Source organism: Corvus cornix, chromosome 11 (assembly GCF_000738735.6).
Source record: "Corvus cornix cornix isolate S_Up_H32 chromosome 11, ASM73873v5, whole genome shotgun sequence".
In the NCBI taxonomy this organism is placed as follows: Eukaryota; Metazoa; Chordata; class Aves; order Passeriformes; family Corvidae; genus Corvus; species Corvus cornix.
In genome coordinates, this window is record NC_046341.1 from 305,862 (window position 1) to 319,104 (window position 13,243).

A 13,243-nucleotide genomic window follows, 5' to 3' on the forward strand; every position below is an offset into this window, starting at 1 on the left:
ACCCAAGTTTAATTAAAGAGTGGAGAAGCTGCATGGTGGTGTCTGAACCAGGGATGTACAGCAAAACCTTGCTTACTCACCATTTTGGGCTCAGGTTCCTCTTTGGGCAACTGCTGGTCAGGCAAATTATTATTGAAAAGGAAGGAGAGGGAGGACAAAAAACAAACATATTTTCTCAGGAGATGCAAAAGGTGAGACCACGTACCTGAGACTTACATACATCACAAATTTTACCCAGAAAACAGTAACAGCATGGCACGAACAGCCCTAACACCAATGTGGAGCAGAGGCCACTCACAGCCACACCAGCCCTGCAGCTTTGATGCTGGGGCTAAAAAACACACTTCTAAGACTCACACCCATGTGTGCTTAGCCTGTGCCTGCTCATAGCTCCCAAATAAACCCTTCCAGCAGCACTGGGACTCCTCACAAGAATGACTTCTCACAGGTGATAGCCCTCAGCAGCCCTTGGGCTCTTCTGTTGCCAAATCAGGAAACTAACTTTTATTTTTCAGTCTTAGAACTGGTATGCAGACTTGTTCTGCACCTGATACCTGCCAGGAGCCATCAGCTAGATGGGAATTCTTCTTCCAAACTGAAAATGTGGTGACCTTTCAGTCTTCCTTCTCACTAGGAAAGCCCCAAACACTGAGCCAGTTTCTAGGGTTTCATTACATCACCGAACCAGAGGAGAGGTGTCATATCATTTGTTTAATAATGAACATGTCAAAACCACTACAAACAGGAAGATCAAGGGAGTAAGAGAAAATGTTTTCTGCAGCAGAAATGAGACTTATATTTTCTAAGGAGTTCATTTTGCTAGCATTTCACATCCAGTGTTCCTCTCCAAGTACCTAGAAGTCTCTTAGCAATGTGCCTCTTGATTCTCTTTAAATATGCCCGTCCACAGCCTTGTCACTCACTGGCTGGAGAAGAAAATTTCTGTGTTTGATCCTGCTCTCTCGCAACTTCAGTTCCAATGTAAAATGCTAGTTCAGGCTAGCTGATATCCCTAAGGCAGGAGACAAGGCAAAGGGAATAGAGTTGTGTAAATAGGAACAAAATGGAAAGTTGATCTGGAAAAAAAAAAAGAGAAAGTACAGTAGCACCGTTACCAATTGCAGATGCCAAGTTTTGGAAGATGCAGCCACGAGTGCCGCATTCCCACTGGACAGCACCACCTCTCCCGTTTGTACACATACCAAACCCCAACACAGGCACCTGTAGCACCCGATGAGCAGGAAAGCATTAAATACCTGTTCATGGGGGACCTTTGAGAGCCTGGAGGTGATTTATACTCCTGCTTTCCTCAGCAGGTGGGCAAGTGCCACTATGTTTCCATGTCCAGGCACGCCTATATGTGTGTCACCTTCCCAGTTTTTCCTGTGCCATGCTCTAAACTTCACTCTCGTGAGTGTGAATTGTAAAGGAGTTTCTCCATCTGCTTCCCAAAGTTAAAAAAAAAAAAAAAAAAAAAAAAAATCAGGAAAGTCCATGAATCCAAGCAGAGCCTTCAGGAGTTCTTTCAGAGGATCTGAAGCAGGATTTCACCAGGCAGCTGTTGCTCATTAGATCCGCCACAGAGCGTGAAAGCCACTTGCCAATAGTGCCGTAGACTAATCCTCATGTCAGTCTCCAAGAGGACAGCCCCGACAAAGCCTGAGGGGAGCACACCGGGTTGGGCTCCGAGGGAACAGCCAGGCACATAGCTGGACATTCTGTGCTGAATGCAAGGCTGAGCTGTGAGGGCAGAGCCAGCCCAGCTTTTACCCCCAGAGACCAGGGCTTCCTCTGGATTACAAATAGAGAATCTGTCTTGGAAATTAAACCAAGCTGGCACATGCATGATAACCATGCACGTGGCAGGAGCTACTTCCCCTTGAAGCTTGTTAATCTGCAGCTGACAGCAAAATAAAATCATTCTGGGACCAGTCAAATAAAAAGGATCTCTCACTATCCTATAAGATGCTGCTCCACAATAAATACAAGATAAAGGTAAGCAAAAAGGAAATTTGGAAAATACTAGTTTTATTCCTTTCTTTAACTTCATTTAACTTCTGCACAAATAAAAACAAAAATAAAGTCTTTTAACCACAGTACATAACTGTAGATGGGTCTGCACCCCCTGAGCATTGGGCTGGCAGATGTTGCAGCAGTGGGTACAGTATCAAACATGTCATCCCCTTTAGCTGCTTGCAATAATCTAAGGCACTCTAATAGCTGTTCTCTTCTGCCTTCACTTCCCTCTTCCCTTTTAATGCCTGTAGCAGCCCTGTGGGCAGATAGCACCAGTGCTAGTCCCAAGCAGTGTCATGCTCTGGGCACACATAACACGGCACGGCACCATCGCTCACGGAGCAGAAACGTGCTGAGATCCAAGGCCTTCGCCACCACATACCATAACCTGTAAATATCCAAGTTCCACCCCCAAGTACCCCAGCTCTGACATCCTGTCTGCAGCACTGGCTGGGAAGACTTGTCAGAAATCCAGATCAACTAGAGATGATTTCTCCACTATTGTCTGTTAATCAAAAAACATCACCCCCAAAGCCTCCAGACACTGGTATAGACTCTGAAGCAATGAAGAAGGCTTCACAGAAAGCATTCTCTCTGCATCCCCAAGAATCAATAATCTACTTGGATTCTATTTTTAAAACTGTTTTTACAGATTACCAGAGACAAGAGTTTTGCTTCCTAACATACACCTTAGAGAAGAGCTTGCAGAAAGTAGTAAAAAACTATTATGAATATATAGCAAATAGCACAAACTAACCAAATTATATATTTATAAATTCCTTAGCATTCCAGAGAAGCAGGAGATTATATCTGACAGAGGACATGTACTGCAACAAGTGCAGTCTTGTGCTAAGAGCAGAGTTGGTCTTTCTGCAGTGTTTTGCTCTCACTGGGATATGCTCTATGCCAAGGGCTGGCACCACAGAGCCAGTTGTCACAGCTGAGAAGTGTCAGTGTCCTCCTGGCGCAGGAAAGTATTTTAGGAAAACCTTCAAGAATCTGATGTCAAGATACTTTACGTGACCCTGTAGACACTTCATTAAAAAGCCAAACTCTACAGCACAGAAACTAGTAGGATTGCTGCTCTTGTACGACTGCATTTCAAAGAGAACCCTTTTCAAGAGGGTAACAGAAAAAAAGACATTTAATAGCAAATTTTATGAGAGAAGGATAAAAACCAGGTAGTTCAACAGTTCCTGAAATCCCAGTGGTGGTCAATAAATCGACTTGTGCTTCACATTATATGAAGAGGCTGTACTTAGCAAATCACTGTGTAAGCTGCCTCAATAACAGCAATCCTGCTATCAAGTTTACTTGCAATGAGTCCAAGAAAGAAATTAATTTCTTAGATGACAAGAAAAGGTTATCTAGAACTGGGAAAACACACGAGACAAAGATTTCCACTAATAAAACAAATATCAGACTCAGAGCTGAATTTGAAGCTATCTTTTTTTTTCCTCTGAAAGATTTGAAATCCCTGTAGCCCAAACACCAGAGCTACAAAGAAAACATCCTGCAACCTGCCCTGCTAAAGACACAAGGAGAGCAGAACAAGCCACAGCCCTTTTCAGTACATGACTTACTTCCTCAGCTCTGTGCACACTGTTCCTTGAGCAAGGCTGAGAACAAGGAAATACACTGCAACCAAGTTCCAGACTTAAAAGCAAACCTCACTTTGAGCTACCAGCTGATTTACGCCCCAAAACTTCAATACAATATGATTTCCAGAATCCAGAACATACCCTTTTCACAAGTATGAAAGTGTTTCTCATGACTTCCGCAAGTTACAAAACACACATTCCTGGTCTCATCTTACTGATTTTATTGATGTGTTTATTCCCAAGATAATCCACAGGTATCAATCACCCATCTTATTTTCCAGTTACCAAATTTTTTCATAAATATTTCCACAAAAGGAAATACCACTTTCCTTTATGCTACCCTTTATTCCTCTCACTGTAATACACACCCTTCTGTTACTGCTCTCATTTCATAATCCGCATACTTATCTATGCACATCAAGTGAGCAAACTGACCTGATTTATCCACGTGCCCACAGTGGATAAAGTCAGCCAAAAACCTGAGACAAAACAGAGGTTTGATTTTGAAGTTCATTATATAAAAAAGTGGATTCCCTGTCTCTGCTGCCCAAAGATCTGCTCCTGCCAGTTCTTACAGCAACTCAATCCATCGAACATCCAGGAATTCTATGATCACATCACACAACTAGCACCTGTGCTGGATGGCTTGGTGACAATACTGCACTCGCATGATCAATCTCTATAAATTTGGGGTGAGTTGTAAAAGTTTGTTGAATTTCTCTACTTCACAGCTGCAAAGATTAACAATTACAAACCAAAGCCAAGTAATTCACCTGAAATAATAAAAGAAAGAGATTTAGACCCTCAGCTTCTGTCCCACATCCATTTAACCCCCACTGCCCAAATCAGTGACAAGTCACAATCACCTCCAGTGCTGTTGTTGTGGCCGGTTAAGCACTTCTAGGAACCTCTAGAAAGGATTCCTGCAAGTCCCACAGGAAGACAGATGACTCTGCTAGGACATTTATAACTTGAGTGAGTGGCTTGAAGTAGGTCAAAGTAGGGGAAGAGTTAAGATCTGGGTTTCAATTTCCATGGTGTTTAGAAGAAAGAGCTTGTCTGAGGAGCTGTTTGGACCATTAATGCTAATTTTTAGTATTCTTTGGAAAACAGGCTGTTTGAGAGACAGAGAGAAACAATAATGGGGGGGTTGTTTGGTTTTGTTGGGGTGGTTTTTTTTCAGATTTGGTGACATGAGTAGCTATAATCTTGTCTGTGTGACACTGATCGCAAAGCAACAGAATGGCCAATACAAGACTCTAGCTAGAAAAAAAATAGAGAGGGTCATATAATATTACTGACATGAATTTTCAGAAAATATATTCTTGCACTAGCGTGATTTTTAATTAAATGCTTATTGCTAATTAATAGCACAGATATACAGGTTTTGTATGGCAGTTGACTTGATGCAAAATGACATTTGATTAAGAAGATCAAAATCAACATGACACATCAAGCGGACTAGAGACTGATAGGCCTCAGAATGTAATTGCAGATAAGGCCAAATACTAAATAAATGTTTCCAGCTTATAGCAATTAAATATCAACACAAAAGAGAACAGTTTCTTTTATCCCACCCTCAAGAGCTTGACCCTGTATTATGCAGCAGTTTTGTCTATGCTCTGAAAAAAAAGCACAAGATGATTACTGAACAAATTTACAGATTAGAGCGATGAAAACAAGGATCAGTGGTAGAAAGCAATTTAGTTTGCCAGACAAAGAAGACTGGAGCAAAGATCACCATTTTTAATATAGCTAAATGTAAGAAAACATACCTAAGCCCCACTTCCAGGCTGGCAGCCTCTCCTGAAAGCAGGTACTCTGAAAGGTCACTGTAGAAAAACATTTGTAGGGAGCTTCAAGGGAGACTGTAGGTAAATAGGACCATGGAGATAATTTTGCTTTCAAATTTCCTCCAAAGCTAAAACTACACAAGTGAGGCTTCAGAAAACAGTTGATAGCAGCTGATGACAGAAACTCACACAATTAAAAAAAACCCAAACCAACCACTCCCCTAGAAAGCTGCCAAAAGTTTGATTGAAACAGAAGTAAGGAAGCATTTGGGCATCTCATGCCTTCCTTGAAGGTCAAAATGGACAAAACTCAGATATCTGAGAGACAGGAAGCAAGTGAGATAGATGCCAATTCTACTCAGTTCTCTGAGCAACATCCTCATAGGCCAAATACAAGCATTCAAGCTCTCGTGCATCTTCCTTTCGTACCTTGTCTTTGCAGAACATGCAGAGCATTAATGTTTCCTTTTCCTGACACTCATAACTTGAAAAGCTGAACTTAAAGGGAGCTACTCACACACAGTGAAACTAAACATCTTGCTTTCCTCAACAATTAAATCCCACTGCTACATATCACACCTTTTTTCACCTGAGGTATAGAAATGCCAGGTAATGCTGTGACCTCACTCACCTGTTACAAAAAAACCTCCTAGCAAGCACTCTGCGATCCCCACAGTGGGTGACAGTCCCATGACAGCGCATGGCCCATACCAACTGCACCCAGAACATCTGCGGCTTTGTTCTGGTCAGGAATATATGGAAAGGAGAGGAAGAAAAAGCCTAGAGAACAATTTATCCTGGATTTCTTTACCTCAAAACTCATCTCGCCATTCTTGGCTCTTTCAGTTAATCCCTCCACCTTCATATAAAGTTGTATTTAGAACATCATGTGCAGCTAAACAACTGAAAGCCTGAAACACAAAAGCTCAAGAAACGTACATACAAAGTGCACAAGGACATGTAAGAGCGTGACAGAGCAGAGGAATTACAGCCCTACCTCCCAATTCCCTGCCTGGGGTTCTCAGGTTCCCACCTGACAGCACCTGTCATCCGTGTTGAACAGTGCAGCTGTGATTCTGGCCATGATCAAGTCAGGTACAGCACTCCTTCAGCAGCTGTGATTAATCAAGAGCTCTGACACAAGATCTTTTAACCACACTAAGGGGAGATTTCTGCCACAAGAAGTGTTACACCACAGGACAACCTTAGACACCTCCAAGCCAAGTTTCTCCCAGCAGAGTCCACCTGCCTGTGAGCCAGGACCCAGCTGCAGTGGAGAGATTTGTGGTTTCCCTACCTGCCACCTGTCTCTTTCCAACATCAATGCATAGCTTCAAAGTCCAAAGGGACACTCAAAAGAAAGCTGGAGGAACAGACAGGAATCAATGTCAAAACAAACAAATAGCTTTCAAGTGATTTGGGACTCTAAAAATGAGGGGGTTGTATTTTTAGCCTGCATACAAGCAGCTCTAGGTGCTTTTCCTTTGTCCCCATGACAGTAGGTAAGTGAATACACCTGCTTCACCTCGCACCCTGCTGATGGTAAACATGAGGTCTTGCATTCAGGTTACAATGTGGAGTTACTTCAGAGCAGCCCTGTGCCAAAATAGCACATTTCTGAGGGATGCAAAGGTACTCAATAAAAAGCTTTTAAAGGCATATTTTTAAACTTGCAGCAGGAAAGCTTTTCTGTGTCAAGACAGTAATTCTTTTAACAGCATTGATCAAAATGTCATTCTTTTATGAGTGTACAATACCTGTTAATGGCATACAACAAACCATCAGGGTTCTACACCTCTGTGCAGCACAGAGCTTACTGGAAAATCAGCAACACTGGCCAAGAGATAGCCACTGGGTTTTATGCCTCTCATAAGGCAGAATTTCTTCCATTCTCTGCTGCACCCAAATACCCACAAGTGAAGTGACCTCAAAAAATTAAGTCAAACTTCTCATCACTTTCACCAGAGCTGTTTTCCCACAAATTTTCCCCAAAAATGCCTCTCATAAACACAACAAATATTATGGCTTTCCAAAGTGGGATTTTATCACCAGAGTCTGATCTGGCTCTTTCCTTTTCCTCACCAGTGATCACACTTACCCCAAGACAGCACTGACTGAGGAATTGAAGGGGGTTGAATTGAACAAAATGGGTTTGATTTTCAGAAATGGGAAGAAGTACCACCTGCCCTTTCCTAATGCTGGAGTCTGGGGCAGAGTCCATCTACAAATCATCTAGGTCTTTTTAAGTGCTCCAACCCTTCAAAGGGTGAGAGCACTGGTGATTGCATTTGCTCTGCTTGAATGGAAGACCAACGTGGGCTTTCTGTATGCATTCAGCACTTTACAGCCTGATTTTAGCTACAAATATCAACAGGAAAGGGAATGATTTCCATCAACCCACCTTCAAGGCTTTTCCTGTCAAGGGCAAGAGAATATTTATGGGATTTAATCATCACTGTTAACTGAGCAGTGGCAGCAGCAAAGGAGCTGTATTTCACTCTCCGAAATACTTCTGGATAGTAGCAAGATCTCAGCTACTTCTGGAAGAGTAAAGCCATCAGTATAAACAAATGAAAAAACAATTAAATAAAACACAAGGGAAAATTATAAATCAAAGACAGGAAAACTGACTAGAAAAAGGAGACAGAAAAAAATTGAGGTTCTAAAATCAAAAGCTGGAGTGAAATTAATTTCAGTTAAAAAAACTTTAAGAGGCTGCTTGTCTCTTACATGCTCAGAAGCAGCTTTGTGCCTCTGACTTCCAGTTATGAGATGTTGCTGTAAGTTTTCTCAGTCCCATCTAAAATTTAAAAATCAAAGTTAATTTTTCCTTTAAGACACTTTTTATAAGCATACATAAATTCAACTCAAACAGGACAACTTATGCTCCAGAAGATGCCATTGTCTCAGTCAGAACACCACAAAGCCAATGATGCTTACATCTCCCCAGCATTCATTATTAAACATGTGGTCAGACACAGGGAGGATACCCTCCAAAAAGCAGGACTGTGCCACATGATCCAACTAATAACCCAGACCAAAACCTGGTCAGAGTCCGAATTTCATAGTTATCAGGGAATGATTTCTCACTATCACATACCGGGAGAGTTCACAGTTGCTCCTTCACAGCCGTTGTAGTCAAGAGAGGGAATATACATTCAAGCACATGTTTGGGATTTTTTTAAACAAACAAGTGACTTTGTAGGTTATCCAAAGTATATCACTAAAATGCCTGCATTTTGCAATAGCAACTAATTTGTTGTTGACCTACACTACATTCTGTGCAATAAACATTGTGGCAGCACAGGAGAGCTGTTCCTGTCTTTTTTTCCCCCCCGTACAACTCGATTCAATAAAAGCAACTCTATTTCTCTATCTCATCAGTGATGTGGAAATAAACTAAGGTCTTGAATTAAGGAGGTCAAACAGGACCAAGCAGGAGCCCGACTCATTGAGCACTTCAGCACCTACCAGCTCAGTGTTTCAATTTAAATCTCCACCCCTGAAGGCTTTTAATAACAGGTTTAGCATAGTTTGTCAGAAACTACAGAGATGCATTTGATCCCACTTTTCAGCAAGGAATCAGACCAGATCACGTTTCCTAATGACTCTGCAGCACAACTAGCCTAGAGAAAGTTTTGCACCCATGTGTTTAAACGAGTGACCAACTATGACGATACCCAACGTGGCTTGCAGAGCTTTGCCTCTCAGCCCAGTCCTCTTCTCTATAAAGAGTTCAGGGAACTGTTTGGCTAGGCAGGATCCTCCCAAGCACTAACCTGGTCCGTAGTTTGGCAGGTGCCAGGTTTTTCCGGGACCCTGCAATGCAGAGTCTCGCCCATCATCTCTCCCGGAACGGCAACGGCGGAGCCGGTGGGAGCAGCGCGGCCTGTCCCAGCTGGGAGAGGGCGGCCGGGAAGGGAGCTTTACCTCCCCCCGGCCTCTCTGGAGAGGAGGGAGGCCGACGAGCAGCTCCTCCCTCAGCGCCTACCTGGGCGGCACGGGGGGTGGGAGGGTGTCACGGCGCGACCAGCACCGGGCCGGAGATCGCAGCGCAGCCGAGCCGCGCCAGCGGCGGAAGCGCCGTTCGAACGACCCGCCGGCCCCGCCCCTCCGGCCCGCCCCGACTGACGGGGCCCTCGTCCAACCGCGAGGGAGGAGCGGGCAAGCCCCGCCCCCGCGACGACCAATCAACAGTCGCTAAGGGTGGGGGGCGGTGCCGCCTGTGCACGCGGAAGGCCTCACGAGCCCGCTGTGCCGCGGCGGCGCTGATGGACGTAAGGACTGTCCAATAGAAGCCTGTTCTCCCGCCCCCCGTGGAGTCGATTGGACACGGGGCAGGGGCGGGGCGCTCAGGCCGCCCCGGGGAGGCCGTTGCCATGGGGACGGCCGCCGTGGCCGCCGTGGCCGTCCCGGCTCTCCCGGCCGTCCCGCCGTGCTTTCGGCAGCGCTGCCCGGCCAGCCCCGCGCAGAGCCCTCGTGTCCCCCGTCATGCAGAGAAGCCACGCAGTGAGAACACAATGGTTTGGGGATCTCAGGTCCGATATCACTATCCTGCGCCGTCCCTCAGCGCAGCTCCAGGCCGTGCTGCCGCCGCCTCGCCAGCATTCCCGTCACAGCTGTAACCCCGTCAGAGCCACCGAGACTGGACCCTGATTTATGTGTGTTATAAGCCGATGAAGGAGTTGCTGCTGCCTCTGAGTCACACACAAATCTGATTCGAGATGGGGAAGGTCTCCAAACCCAGGAGATGCTGGAGCTGGGTTGCTGTCCCGTGTAAGGAATGCAGCCAGTTTGGGAAAAGGATGGGTGGGTAAGAAAGGTGTCATTAGCACAGGTGACACATTAGCCAAGCTTCGCATGACTCAGACATTTGTTCGTGAGACCATACAGAAACCCAGTTGCTATAGGCAGAAAAAGAAAAAAAAATGCACAGACAAATGAAAAATCATAGGAGCAAAGAACTGCCCAGCTGTTCCAATGCTTGGTGGAAAAGCAGGAAGGGAATCGAGCTCACTGAAACCCTAGAAATGTAAATAATGACAAGAGAGTTAGGGTTACTCCCAACCCTCGCTCCCTGTTGACAGGATGGCTGGCATTCAGCTTGTCCAGGCCCTGCTCACAGTCACTGACCTGGGAAACAGAGTGAGGCAAAGCTCCAGGCTGTGATCTCTGGGAGAAAACAACACTAGAAATTCACTTCCTCTCCCTGCTTGGAACTGGAGTGTGACCACAGAGCGAGAGAATGCTTGGAACTTTTTCTGCTGTTAAAAGAGGAATGAAGTAAAACAAATATTTTTGTAATAAAAATTTAATATCCTTTTTTTGGACTTTGTAATCAAAGCAGCTTTCTAAGCTATGCACGCATGCACAGTAATCTTCCACTAATCCTGCTCGCCTCAGGCATATGAGATGCTACGGAAATAACGAGGCAGTGCATACTACAGAAGAAACTTCTAATTTGTTTTTGTCTAGCTCAGCATAAGGCCAAGCCCCAGGTGCAATGGACCATCACATGAAAAATGTAACAGAGCTCAAATGTAAAATACTCCTGCAGCCATGTATATCCATCAAATACCAGATGGCATGAATGGGGTAACTGTGGGAAGGTGTTGGGAATGGAAGTCAAGTTCCAGATCTTTTTCCAAAACAAGATACCATTTAAATTTGTGAAATCCAAGGAAACAGCAAGAAAGCCAGAGTTTTGTGGGGGTCAGAGCCTGGTGAATTTTACTGCTAGGCACATTACAACTGTATTTCCTCTACTACAAGTCTCTCCCCATCATTCATAACTTTGTAATAATGTTTTAACCAGAAATTTTCCTCTTTTAAAAAATACATTTAGAACATTCTTCTGTTAGTATTCCTTCAGCTGAAATGCACGAGTCAAAAATTTGAAATTAGGAGCAGCAGTAATCCACACCAATATGTGCTTTTATGTAATTTGGCTTTGATTCACCACTTATGGGTGTATGAAATTGGGACTTTTTACTGAACTTATGGTTGGGGACATCTGTTGCTGGTACGTGTAGCTGATGCCTCCATTGGAGAAGATCCTTTTCTTTCTCTTTCAAGGACACATGAATTCCCCTACTCTGCAGGAATGCACATGGGCGTGCCCTGTTCCACTGTGCTGGTGTCAAACCCCGGTGTCCTGGCAGGAGTGTGAGGAATCTTTTAGAGGCCGACTCTGAGTTTATTTTATTGTGACTAATAGACTAAAAAACCCATCCTAATCTGGAATCGAGCCAGGGCCTGAAACTGAAATTGCTTCTTAGCAAGTGATTTGCTCTAGTTAGTGAATTGAGGGAAGCATTCCCTTCCCACCCTCCTAGACCCGCTGTCTTGGCAGTCTTAAGAAAATAGACCCCAACCAAGGAGAGGTGGCAGCATGCCAGAACAATGCATAAAAACTATCTTTCTTGGAGAGAGTCATCCAACAAGTTGCCAGCAGGAGCTGCATCTCCACCAGCCTGCCAGGGAGTGGTACCACAGTGAGCTGCCAGACAGTGTGAGCCGGCAGCACAAACCCACGTGCCCACAGCCATCAGTGATATGAGGTACTGGCCCTGGGCTGTGAGGTGTGGGACTCACTGCCACAGTGTCCCCTCACCAAGCACAACAATCCTGCAGGAGACCAGCTGCTGCTCTGACCTCAAGCAGGGCAGAGGTGGTGCTGACAGGCCAGGAGAGGCAAACCAAGCCCTGCCCATCACCACTCTGCCTGCCCAGGTGGGAGGCAGAATGTCTTTGGACTGCCCCAGGGCTGTACCCAAAGCATGTGCTGGGAACCTTTCTTAAACCTCATCCCTCCAACAGCAGCTCAAGCAGCAAAGCTACCCCTGCTCCTGAGCTGATAGAGCCTTTCCCACCACAGCACGGCTGAGCCCAGCAACCAGGCAGAGCAGGCACAGAGGACACCGAGCTCCTGTAAGCACTGAAGAGGTTAAACACTGGAGCTAGGCTACTCCCTTGCACACACCATGAACCTCCACTCCCCCAGACATGCTGGAGCTGAGCAGCCTCTTAAGAGGTTACAGGTGGAACCTGTTTTTCGCACCAGTGGTCACAGCTGTGACAGCTAAGAGTCACTGAATGGTTAAGGTTGGAAAATACCTGTAAGATCACCAAGTCCAACTTTCAGCAAAGCACCACCACTAAATGTGGTGTTCACTAAATCATGTCCCCAGGTGCCACATCCACATTTTTTTGAAAATCACCTTCCAGGGAAGGTGATTTTATAGCTTCCCTGGGCAGCCTGTGTCAGGGCTTTACAACCCTTTCCATGAAAATTTTCCCCTAATATCCAACCAGACCTCCCTTAGCTAAACTTGAGGCCGTTTCCTCTCATCCTATCAGTTGTTACCTGGGAGAAGAGACTGACCCCCACCCGGCTCCAACCTCCTATCAGGTAGTTGTAGAGAGTGAGAAGGTCCCCCTCCAGTGCCCCTGCATTTGGGATGAGATTAAAATTGTAATGTCAACTATTAAAATATTAATGTGATCCTTTCTGCTTTGTGGGGAGCAATGGCATGTGGAAGAAGGTTTGGTGTGATTCCTTTGAGATGTGAGAGAGTAACTAATTACTGGAGATGAGATACAGTGCTGTGATTCCCTGGAATATCTGCTAAGCCTCAGGACAGTTTGTATATAATGGAGCCACTCTTCTACAAAGAAAAGATAAACAGAACAAAAGAAAGACAGTGCTGGAGCCAACAGCAGCTCTGGATAGTCACTGGTCTCAGAGTTAATCCAGAACCTGGTAAACAAAGCTGCAGACAATTAATCAGAGGAATAATGACTGTAAATAATATTTTACAGTAGTATTAGTTC